This window comes from Nicotiana sylvestris, chromosome 1 (assembly GCF_000393655.2).
Source record: "Nicotiana sylvestris chromosome 1, ASM39365v2, whole genome shotgun sequence".
Classification (NCBI taxonomy): domain Eukaryota; kingdom Viridiplantae; phylum Streptophyta; class Magnoliopsida; order Solanales; family Solanaceae; genus Nicotiana; species Nicotiana sylvestris.
Genome location: NC_091057.1, coordinates 152,600,591 through 152,611,963, shown reverse-complemented (window position 1 = coordinate 152,611,963; position 11,373 = coordinate 152,600,591). Strand labels below are relative to the sequence as shown.

At 35.9% G+C, this 11,373-nt stretch overlaps 1 pseudogene; it reads right to left on the bottom strand.

The window, feature by feature from the left end:
• Nucleotides 1-223: 223 nt before the first annotated feature.
• On the bottom strand, nucleotides 224-11,100 carry LOC104232956 (DNA replication ATP-dependent helicase/nuclease JHS1-like; annotated as a pseudogene).
• Nucleotides 11,101-11,373: the final 273 nt, after the last annotated feature.

Sequence of the window (11,373 nt, the reverse complement as noted above, 5' to 3'; positions counted from 1 at the left end):
TCAAAATTTCAACCAATTATTGTATGAAAAATTTACTAGTTAAAACAGCTATTAAAAAAAGTTTTATCGGAATATTGTATATGACAATAATATTTTGATTTCATTGGTACTTTTTGGTGTTTTTTTTTGTGTGTGTGTGGTGGGGGAGGGGGGAGGGGGGAGGGGAGGAGAAAGTCTTAGTGAAGATTGAATGCAATATATCTAGGTATTGCAATTTGCAACATAACAAACCATGATGAATCATGTATTATCTGGATGTACAAAGTGATAAGTAAATTGATTTCCTTTGCAAAAGTTTGTTGGTGTGGTTCGTTCTGATGTATCAAGGACAAGAGAAGATAAGTAAGGAGCGTAAAGGTCATTCTTTGAACTTTGTGAACTCCAAATTTCTTTCTTTACAACCTGGAAAAAAAAATTAACAAGCAAAGAGATATTCAATTGCCATGAAGTGATTTCTTAATTTACAGTCGACAATGTATTGTACCTCAACTTCTTTAGCCTCCAAGTCAATCAACTGATCCCATTTTTGAAGAAAATTAGTATGTGCATTTGTTAGATGGCTAACAAGTGAATCAAACACAACACCCAAACCGCTACCTTCTGTGGTGCCACCGTATGCCTATGAAAATTTTCAGGATCCAGTAGTATAAGTTTTTAATTTCAACAAAGTCCCAATAATATTGAATATTGATGTTACCCATAATATGATATATAAGCACAATTAAGATGAGAATAAGTATTCGGGCATACACCAAGAAAAGATGGCTGATTTTCATGTCAACATTGGTTAGGCTCATATGGAAAACATGAATGTTGATTTATCATCCCCATTATTCTACCCATTTAGTAACAAAAAAGGAAGCAATTGCTGCTCGTTCCAAATATGTTCCTTTAGTCCTTTCCACATTGCACACTGCAAAATGCTGACTCATCATCATTAGGCAAATTGATTCGTATTCAGAAAAGCCATCAGATTGCCTTGATTACATGTCTAGCTTCTTAGGCGCGCACCCAGTTTTGGCACCTTTGTCAAGAAAACTAAGACCTGACATAATTAGAATTCTAACATAGATGTTATAAATGCAATCTTTTTCCTCAATTCAGGTTCCAAATAAGTACTAGTTGTAGCATAAATGTTAAAGTTTACAGTCTTTTGATATATTTCAGGAATCAGGCCTAATACTAGTATTCTAAACATGGCATTTGAGGCAATAACTTTCTCTTGATTGTTAAGTGTCCCTTCTTCTATCAGCAAGCACCTATGTTACTTTAACCACATGAACAGGTTTTTCTAGGAGAAGGAACTACAGTGCGTGTAAGCATATTACCTCTGTATATTTATTTTGATGAAGATACCTCTGTATATTTATCACATGCACATTCGCCAACCAAAGGATTTAGTTACTGACTTCAACAACTAAGCTCCCTTCCTTTCTTCTATAGATGGTTTATCATAAGTTTCTCAGTATCTCGATCATTTTGAAAGGAGAACATTTTCTTAGCATGCAGAGGTAAAGATGCTAAAATGTTTTAGGATTGAAAACTGAGTAAACATGGAAGCCCCTTTAACCAATTATTTTGAAAATATATATACGTAAAAGAGTACAATGGATGCTTGTCACTATGAAGACCCTGAGAACTTCTCAAATTACCTTACAGGCTCTGCACATATTTGGACTCTGCATCAAAAGAAAGAAGTCACCAGAATAATAAGTTAATAATATCTAGAAGATTTTGTTAAATGAGTTCCTCTTGGTCAGGTAATAAGCTAATTTAAGTTTTCTGATCACTTTTATGGTGTTTACTCATAATTAAGGCAATAAATGATTGTGGCCTGGGATAGTGGTGGAAGATGACAACCATGCTTAGGTCTCTACAGGAAGAACTAGTATTCAATACTAATTATGAAGGTGTTCTCGGAATGAACTACACTTAACGGGGAGGACAATTTACATGTACTTTCATACTCCAGTTGTGACACTACAGTATATTTCAGTAGAGATTTTTACGTGGTACCAGAGAGAATAGGTTACAGAATACAATTAAGAGCCTTTTAACCTTAACAATTTCTATAAACTTACAGGACTGTGAAAGAACAGAATATAATAAAAGGACACAAGGAAATGCGGGATAACCCTGAATGCTTAGTGGACAAAATGCCATTATGTGGAACCTGATCAACCACATATTCAATGACTAGATAGTATTAATGCAAAATATTAAGTTCTAGCAAACACTATCTGTATTTAACCCAAGTATAACAGGATGAGACGGAGATACCTTACCTGTAACATTGGTGGCAGTTGTTGAGTTATAGTGGTCTTGAGAAGATCATTTGCAAGTTCACTACGGCGCATTATTAGGCCAACCAAGTCAGATCTTCAAACAGTTATTCCCTTGAAAAATGAAGTGTAATTTAGAAGGTTGCAAAGAAAAAAGAAAGAAAAGCAATCTTTATAATTCTTACAGATGCTAGTTTTCACCTACTTATCAAAATCAAATGCTTGATTTTACCTGCGTCTGATCTGTATGCAGATAATACAGGAGACCATGTCCAATATGCTGCGAGTATCTAATTAAGAGAAAAATAGATGGCAATGAGATGAATCTATGAAGAAGAACTAAAAGAAAATCTACATGGCAGTACAGCATATGCCAACAGTAGGTGAATCCTTATGCAAATAGGCAGGGTTCGGTGCACCTTTCTGACATAAGAAGGGTATACAGCATCACTTGAGCATTATGTTCCATAGCTGTCTGCAGAATGTAATGCCAATGATAGCCTAGAGGTTAGGTGCCTAGCAAGAACGTATAAAGTGGAAAATTATCATCACTTCACAACTAAGTGATACTATTTTGCAAATTCTCAAACAAAACTTGCCTGTCCATTTGTTGCCTTCCCAGTTTTAAATTCGAGAGGCATAATCATCTCATTATGTTTACTGGTGTTGAATTTTACATTTACTCGCAAGGATGCATCAATCATACCTTTCAACCCATATTTTGGGGCCCATGCCATTTCTTCAATACCAAGTACCTATATTTAAGGACATCCAAAATGAAAAGAATATAAACACAGGGAGGATAGACAGACTGGACAGGGTGAACCATGTTATATGCATTTTCAAAACAATTATAGGTGAACATATGTTCTTGACATGTAAGTAATGTTTCTCCTTTGTTTTCCAGCAAAGAAGGGTTTGTCATGTAGATAATGCTAGAAAGCATCAGTAGTTTTGCATCATGTTGCAGTTTATTCTCCTTTAAGACAAATAATGTCCTTCAGAAAAAACTGTTCAATATCCAGTCAAAACTAATAAATCAGGCATAATCTTGGTTAAATAAAGCAGTCAAAGTGCATATAGCTAACTGAACTGAAGCACAAATCCGGTAAACCACTTGGGGAATGTAATATTAGTTAAATGTCAGATTAACATGTTCCATTGGTTGCTCATTACTAGACATCCTCTAACAATCTCCTACCATAAACTTTATAACACAATTTATATCTGATGTCCCATAACTCATCAATTAATAATGAACCTTTTCTTTTAAAAAAATCTTAACGTTATACTTTAGGAGGACAATTTACATGTACTTTCATACTCCAGTTGTGACACTACAGTATATTTCAGTAGAGATTTTTACGTGGTACCAGAGAGAATAGGTTACAGAATACAATTAAGAGCCTTTTAACCTTAACAATTTCTATAAACTTACAGGACTGTGAAAGAACAGAATATAATAAAAGGACACAAGGAAATGCGGGATAACCCTGAATGCTTAGTGGACAAAATGCCATTATGTGGAACCTGATCAACCACATATTCAATGACTAGATAGTATTAATGCAAAATATTAAGTTCTAGCAAACACTATCTGTATTTAACCCAAGTATAACAGGATGAGACGGAGATACCTTACCTGTAACATTGGTGGCAGTTGTTGAGTTATAGTGGTCTTGAGAAGATCATTTGCAAGTTCACTACGGCGCATTATTAGGCCAACCAAGTCAGATCTTCAAACAGTTATTCCCTTGAAAAATGAAGTGTAATTTAGAAGGTTGCAAAGAAAAAAGAAAGAAAAGCAATCTTTATAATTCTTACAGATGCTAGTTTTCACCTACTTATCAAAATCAAATGCTTGATTTTACCTGCATCTGATCTGTATGCAGATAATACAGGAGACCATGTCCAATATGCTGCGAGTATCTAATTAAGAGAAAAATAGATGGCAATGAGATGAATCTATGAAGAAGAACTAAAAGAAAATCTACATGGCAGTACAGCATATGCCAACAGTAGGTGAATCCTTATGCAAATAGGCAGGGTTCGGTGCACCTTTCTGACATAAGAAGGGTATACAGCATCACTTGAGCATTATGTTCCATAGCTGTCTGCAGAATGTAATGCCAATGATAGCCTAGAGGTTAGGTGCCTAGCAAGAACGTATAAAGTGGAAAATTATCATCACTTCACAACTAAGTGATACTATTTTGCAAATTCTCAAACAAAACTTGCCTGTCCATTTGTTGCCTTCCCAGTTTTAAATTCGAGAGGCATAATCATCTCATTATGTTTACTGGTGTTGAATTTTACATTTACTCGCAAGGATGCATCAATCATACCTTTCAACCCATATTTTGGGGCCCATGCCATTTCTTCAATATCAAGTACCTATATTTAAGGACATCCAAAATGAAAAGAATATAAACACAGGGAGGATAGACAGACTGGACAGGGTGAACCATGTTATATGCATTTTCAAAACAATTATAGGTGAACATATGTTCTTGACATGTAAGTAATGTTTCTCCTTTGTTTTCCAGCAAAGAAGGGTTTGTCATGTAGATAATGCTAGAAAGCATCAGTAGTTTTGCATCATGTTGCAGTTTATTCTCCTTTAAGACAAATAATGTCCTTCAGAAAAAACAGTTCAATATCCAGTCAAAACTAATAAATCAGGCATAATCTTGGTTAAATAAAGCAGTCAAAGTGCATATAGCTAACTGAACTGAAGCACAAATCCGGTAAACCACTTGGGGAATGTAATATTAGTTAAATGTCAGATTAACATGTTCCATTGGTTGCTCATTACTAGACATCCTCTAACAATCTCCTACCATAAACTTTATAACACAATTTATATCTGATGTCCCATAACTCATCAATTAATAATGAACCTTTTCTTTTAAAAAAATCTTAACGTTATACTTTAGGAGGACAATTTACATGTACTTTCATACTCCAGTTGTGACACTACAGTATAGTAGATAGAGTGTGAATTAAATTTCAATTTGAGGTTGCTGTGCGGAAAGCTTGTCGATTACTTCTTATTTGTTCATCGCAAATCATAAATATAAAAAGAAACTAATGTTAGAGATAAATGTGTTAATGCTCATTTAACACAGTTCCTAATGATCATCCTGATGTGGTTAATGCTTTGTATATCAGAAATATTTGCAACATATGATTTTGAGAACTAACAAAGTTCGTATCTCAAGATTATTAAATTATTCAAGATGGATAGCCTTAAAAGATATTGATTGCAAGTATTAAGTATTAACTCAAGCCTGCATTACCAAGAAAGATAGAAGGAGGTTCCTTACTTCAGATACTTTAATCTTCTTAACTCCATCTTCACTTCCAAAATCAATACTTGGGCCTTCTGAAACCTAACATCATAAATATGTTAGGTAAACAAGGAGAGAATTATAACAATGTGGGAAACAAATGTGAGAATGGGCACAAATCATAATCAGGATGTACTGAGAATCGAACACAAAGAACTAGCCACCAACGAAGTAGAAAATAATGGAAATGGCAAAAGGACAAGTGTTGCCTATGTTACATATCCTGAAAAAAAAAAAACACTGCACCAAAGTCAATCCAAATTGATAAGGGCATGGGTGTGAGATACCACCGCACTTGGTTAATTCACCTAGGCTGCATTGGCTACAACTATGGTATGGCTGAGAAGCATAGGTTGGCTGTGTTTTTGGTTTCAAATTTTGGGTTTTACATAAGTATTCAGATAAAGTATTCTGAAAAATTGTAATTGCATGTGATATACTTATGGAATAAAAGCTTAGATATTTAAAGCAATTTATTTGTATTTGTTTTTGTCGGATGATCTTTCAAATGAATTAGTCATATAAATATATATGTTATACTATACATTTATTACCAGTATCTCAGCACCCGTACTGACCACATTTTCTAGTTCCCCAATCCTAAGATTTAGGTGATGACATATCATACTTCTAGATCCGCACCCATACAACCACACATGTATCCATCTATCACACATTTTGGTTGACGTGACTAAGAGGAGGACTAGCCTATGTACAACGAATTTGGAACATAGTACTTTGGAGATGGTTCTAACTATGCTTTCTTTAGGTACCATATCCTTTTTATTTTTCAATTGTTTCATTTGGGTTTTACAAGTGTTAGCACAAAAATTGTAAACAATCCATAAACCATCACCTTTCTGAAAGAAAAAAAAAAAGACATGTTCTTGATAGGGCTGCATGCTTTGTTGAACAAAGTAGCCTGATGCAATCCAAGTCTAACAAGGAGTTCACACCATTCGAAAGTTTCAAAATCACAATCCCACCTTTCCAGCTTAGTTACTAATGGCCTCAAGATAGTGTTTAACAACAATTCAGTCTTAATAAAATATGTAGCCATTTACCTCTGAATATTGGAAGGAACGTATCCAATTCAGCAATTTTGGAATTGCCTCAATCAATGTCTTGTGAGTATCATTTTCATCAACTGCAATTACCACAAGTTTGAGAAGTTTCAGCATTGAAAGGAATGGACAGTTTAAGTGCTTTGCTGTAGACTTGTCGTTGAGAATCATCTTTCCAGGACTTCTAAGAAAGCATTTTCCAGATGGCCAACGTAATAATTACGACTTCACAAAGTAGCAATTGGGAGAAACTTATGTTCCTCACCTCCACATGCATATAGGCTCTCAAGACTTTTCTGGCGCACTATCCTTGCATAATCCTCCAAGAATTCTTGTGCAGGAGACTCTCTGATCAGCCCAGCCTGGCAAAAAGCATCAGTCGCTTTCAATGGCATAGTTTATAGTACATGCAAAGCAGTGAAAATTTAAACTATGATAATAAATGTGCCTATGGCCATAGAAAGCAAGAAATTTTCATCCGTAAAACCTGAAACATCTGATGCAATTATGTGCCAATCAATGCTGCAGCTGAATACTCGCCAGATTTTAACCTCTCATCCAGCACAGCTCGCCTTGAGCAACTGAAACTGGAAGCAACCTAACAGAGTACTCAACGTTCAAGAACAATGGAGAAAGAAGAATCATCAACTGATGGAAGCAAGACTTTGCAGAAGCTGGAACAGTGAAAGACAATATGTTGAGTAATCGAAACAAACAACTGAAAAATAATTGCACAGACATACCCTTGTTCCAGAGACTAAAATATCTGGATGAACAATGAGAAAATTCTTCTCACGGTTTATTTCACATTTTTCTTCGCTGTCAAACTCACCAATGACATGAATAGTATCTCCTGGTGCAACAACACTATAGCACCTGGAAAGCAAGTAAGTTCCTCATCATAATTGTCTGTCAACAATCAGAATTACAAAGATTAAGAAGAGAAGATCTCTGGTCTCTTCCACAGAAGGTTCATACAGATGATGAATTATAGTTTCTCACAACTGGAAGGTACTTTTATAAAATGAAGCAATGCAGAAAAGCGGCTGGGACTAGAACGTTGTCTGCTTTAGAATTTAGGATAAAGATGCCTTTGTAAACTCAAATGCAAAGACAAGAAAGACATAAAAGCTACCTCAACAACAAAAGACATATGATGCAAGAAGAAGGGGGACAAAACTAGTGTTTGAAGGTCATCCGAGTAGCAGTGGCACTGTAATCTCTGTTTGTTTAGTTCACATGATAATCTCATTGGGTCCATGACAGATCTAAAGAAGCAAGATATAAGTTACACAATGCACATTGAGATTGTTGTTCTGCATGACTAAATATCATTACAACTGAACTGTCAGTTGGGAAGATGAGGTAAGAGTAGCAAAAGTATTCGTGTTCAAGTAACAAGTCATTGTGACCAGGAAAGTCCATCCCCCATGTTGTCTACATTCTACTATAACAGAAATAGAGGAAATTATTCAAGAGTATTGGTCCTCTTGAACGAAATAGCTTGATTGTAAATCTGTGTTTTTAAGTATATTCAGCAGATTGAAAATAGATGAAATAACAGAGATTCAACTCATTACCACTCATCCGTCAATTGCAAAACTCGCTCTTCTCCACTTTGTTCATTCAGTATGCGCAAAACCTGAAAGTCATCGTCAAGTGTCCATACATCACTTGGGTTAGTGAGAAGTGAGAACTCACAAAGGTTTTAGCAAGGGGCTTTGGCACAAACCTTGAAGGAGTACTGCTGTCCAGATGTTTCAACTTGTCCATGCTTCTCAGAAACCTGTAGTAACATATGTTTTGAAGTACATCGATCCATAATTCACATAAAGGATCTATTTAAATAAGAGAAGTTCCAATGTACCTCCAATACAAAAAAATAGATAGTTGACTCTTTCCTTTGGTCACGTGCACAAAAAAATTCTGCCGATTTCTGCAAAATGGCAGCTGGCTTAGCTGGTTCATCATGACTATGGGATGCAACTTTCTCCTCACAGTTTGGTTCAACATTAATGACATCTTCTAGCACAATGGCAGCTGGCCTAGCTGGCTCTTCATGACTATGGGATGCAACTTTCTCCTCATATTTTGGTATAACAGAAATTACATCTTCTAGCACAATGGAAGCTGGCTTATCTGGTTCATCATGACTATGGGCAACTTTCTCCTTAGTTTTTGGTTCAACCGAGATAACATCTTCTACTTGGTCTAAAAGCTCAATCAATGCCTGAAACAGGATATAAACCTATAAAGCACGGGGACTGTTGAAGTACGACTAATTACATCTTCTGCACAAATGGGGTCAGAAATGACTAAGAGCAAATAATTACATTAGCTGAAAATGTTAGAGCAGTCAAAGACCTTTTTGTGTTGCCTTGAACCAAGCTGATCAGTAACTTCATTATTATTGACCGCATTGGCAGGCTGCATTAATTGCCAGAAATCATCAGAAACATTTCTACACGAAATGTGACAGATGTTTACTAGTATGACGATGCAGATACTACCTTATCACTGCCGTATGTCAAAGATGGTGGAGTTTGAAAAGGACTCTGACTGTTAGTTACTTCAGTTTTGCTCTGGCAGTTAAAGTTTCCATTGGTTTCCCACAGATCCATTACATGATCGTTGTTTCTGTTTCTCAAGCTAGCCCTATTTGAGCTTACTAATGATTTATCAAGCGCCTTCAGTGGAGGTGAACAAAGTCGCTTCTCAAACTTTCTTTCTGTCCCAGGAGACGTCTGTAGTAATCATTAGTCTTATAGTATTACAATGATCTATAACAAAAAAATGGCACAGCATAATTGTACATATGTTAATGTACCTTTTTCAGCGAACATTCTTGAATACTTAAGGAGTTGAAGCGTGATGAATCCGCCAACACCTTTACCATCTCTGGTAACTGTTTGGACACGGCATGAAGTCGTTCATTCACTGGAGATATTCTCCATGTTACTTCATCACCTCCATCATCCTGGCTTTGCTTGATCAGCTAACAAACAACAGCATATATATTAGATCATGTGTAACTGACAAGCAAGCTTGGACAACTTTTGAATCAGTTAGATCTAATTCTTTTTCATGCTTTCTTAACCATGAATGTAACAGTCTAAGCATTTAAACCTATAGACTAAAAGATGTGTCAAGTTTATTAAACAGCTGATGGATTCAAAATCCTCCTTGCAAGATAGAAGAGGTTGCTGGGGTCAAAGAAGACCATCGACATGTCTTTAAAATTCTAAAAGGTGGACATCCATGCAATGTCTATAGAAATTTTAGACAGGTCTCTGAGGTTGGGCCCCCAAACTCCCCAGCTGTCCAGTGAAAGATCGACAAATGCTACTTTAACTTCAGTGACACAAAAAGCCACGTTGCTTAAAAGTCTTTGGCATGATGTTACATCAATGAGTTTACTCATTAATTTCCTCCTACCCATGCCCCGATCCCTCATAGCACGATTTCTTGTAGAATGAGCCTAAAAAGTTGCAATCTTGCACTAGTATTTAATAAAGCAAGAAGACCTTCATTCATATACACACGTTGAAACTTGAAATTAGCTCCATCCAAGTAAATTTCACTGATGCAACTAACAGTTAATGTGCCTCAATCACAAACAAGTTGGTGTTGGCTAATATGAATCCTCACTGATGATGTTACTCAACAATAAAAAAGTAAACAATAACTAGAAACCAACCATCAGAAAATAAAGATAATTACCATTCCTGGAGAAAACTTGAAGCGCTTCACAGACACTGACTTGCAAAATTCAGGCGTTATTTCTGCTTGATTTTTATCCTCCCCTGAACCTGCAGTTACCACATTCTCCGTAGGTGTACTCTGAGACGGACCACCCAATTCATTCTTTTTCGAAGTCACTCTTTTTTCCTTATTTTTACCATCCGCAACTCCCTTATCCATAAATCTCTCCGTTACATCAATATGATCCGATTTATTCACATTTCTACAACCTTTATCTCGAGACACCGCATTATCCTTGTCACGCTTTTCCGAATTCAATCAATTATTTGTAGAAGTTTCTGGTACTGATACACTGGAATTTTCTTTAGGGTTTTGAAATGAGTTGGAATTGGAGTTGTGGGGAACGAGGAGGGGTTTGGATTTCTGAGAGAGGACATTTTGGGTGTGGCGTTTAAAGAAATGCTGGATCCCGAATTTGGAAGGCTGAGATTGCTGCTGATGCTGAAGGTTCAGGTTTTGGTGGCTTGATTTCTTTGTTGATCCTGAACTTGTTCTTTTTTTTGGAGCCATTTTATGTTTCGATTGAGCTGAGTTGTGCTATTACAGAATACAGATGACACTAACTAGGCTTTTAGGTCATCGGAGAAGATTGAAGAAAGAGGGCAAAAATGTTAGGAACTGAGAAAGGGATTTTCCCGCCAAAAGAGAGGGGGGACGGTTTGGAGGGAGTGAAGTTGGAGTTTTTTTAAAAAAAATTGTACTATTTTTGTATTAAAGGATATAACGGGGGGAAAATCAGAAATAGTATTGAAAAATAGTCACGGTTTCAAAAATAATCAAAATTTATTAACTTTTTTATGTAAAGATAAAATTTGAACAAAAATACTCTTAAAATCTGAAAAATATCTGACACAATATGCTGGAGTACGAATTTTATACATATAAAAACCAGCATAATGTGCTGGAATTTCATAA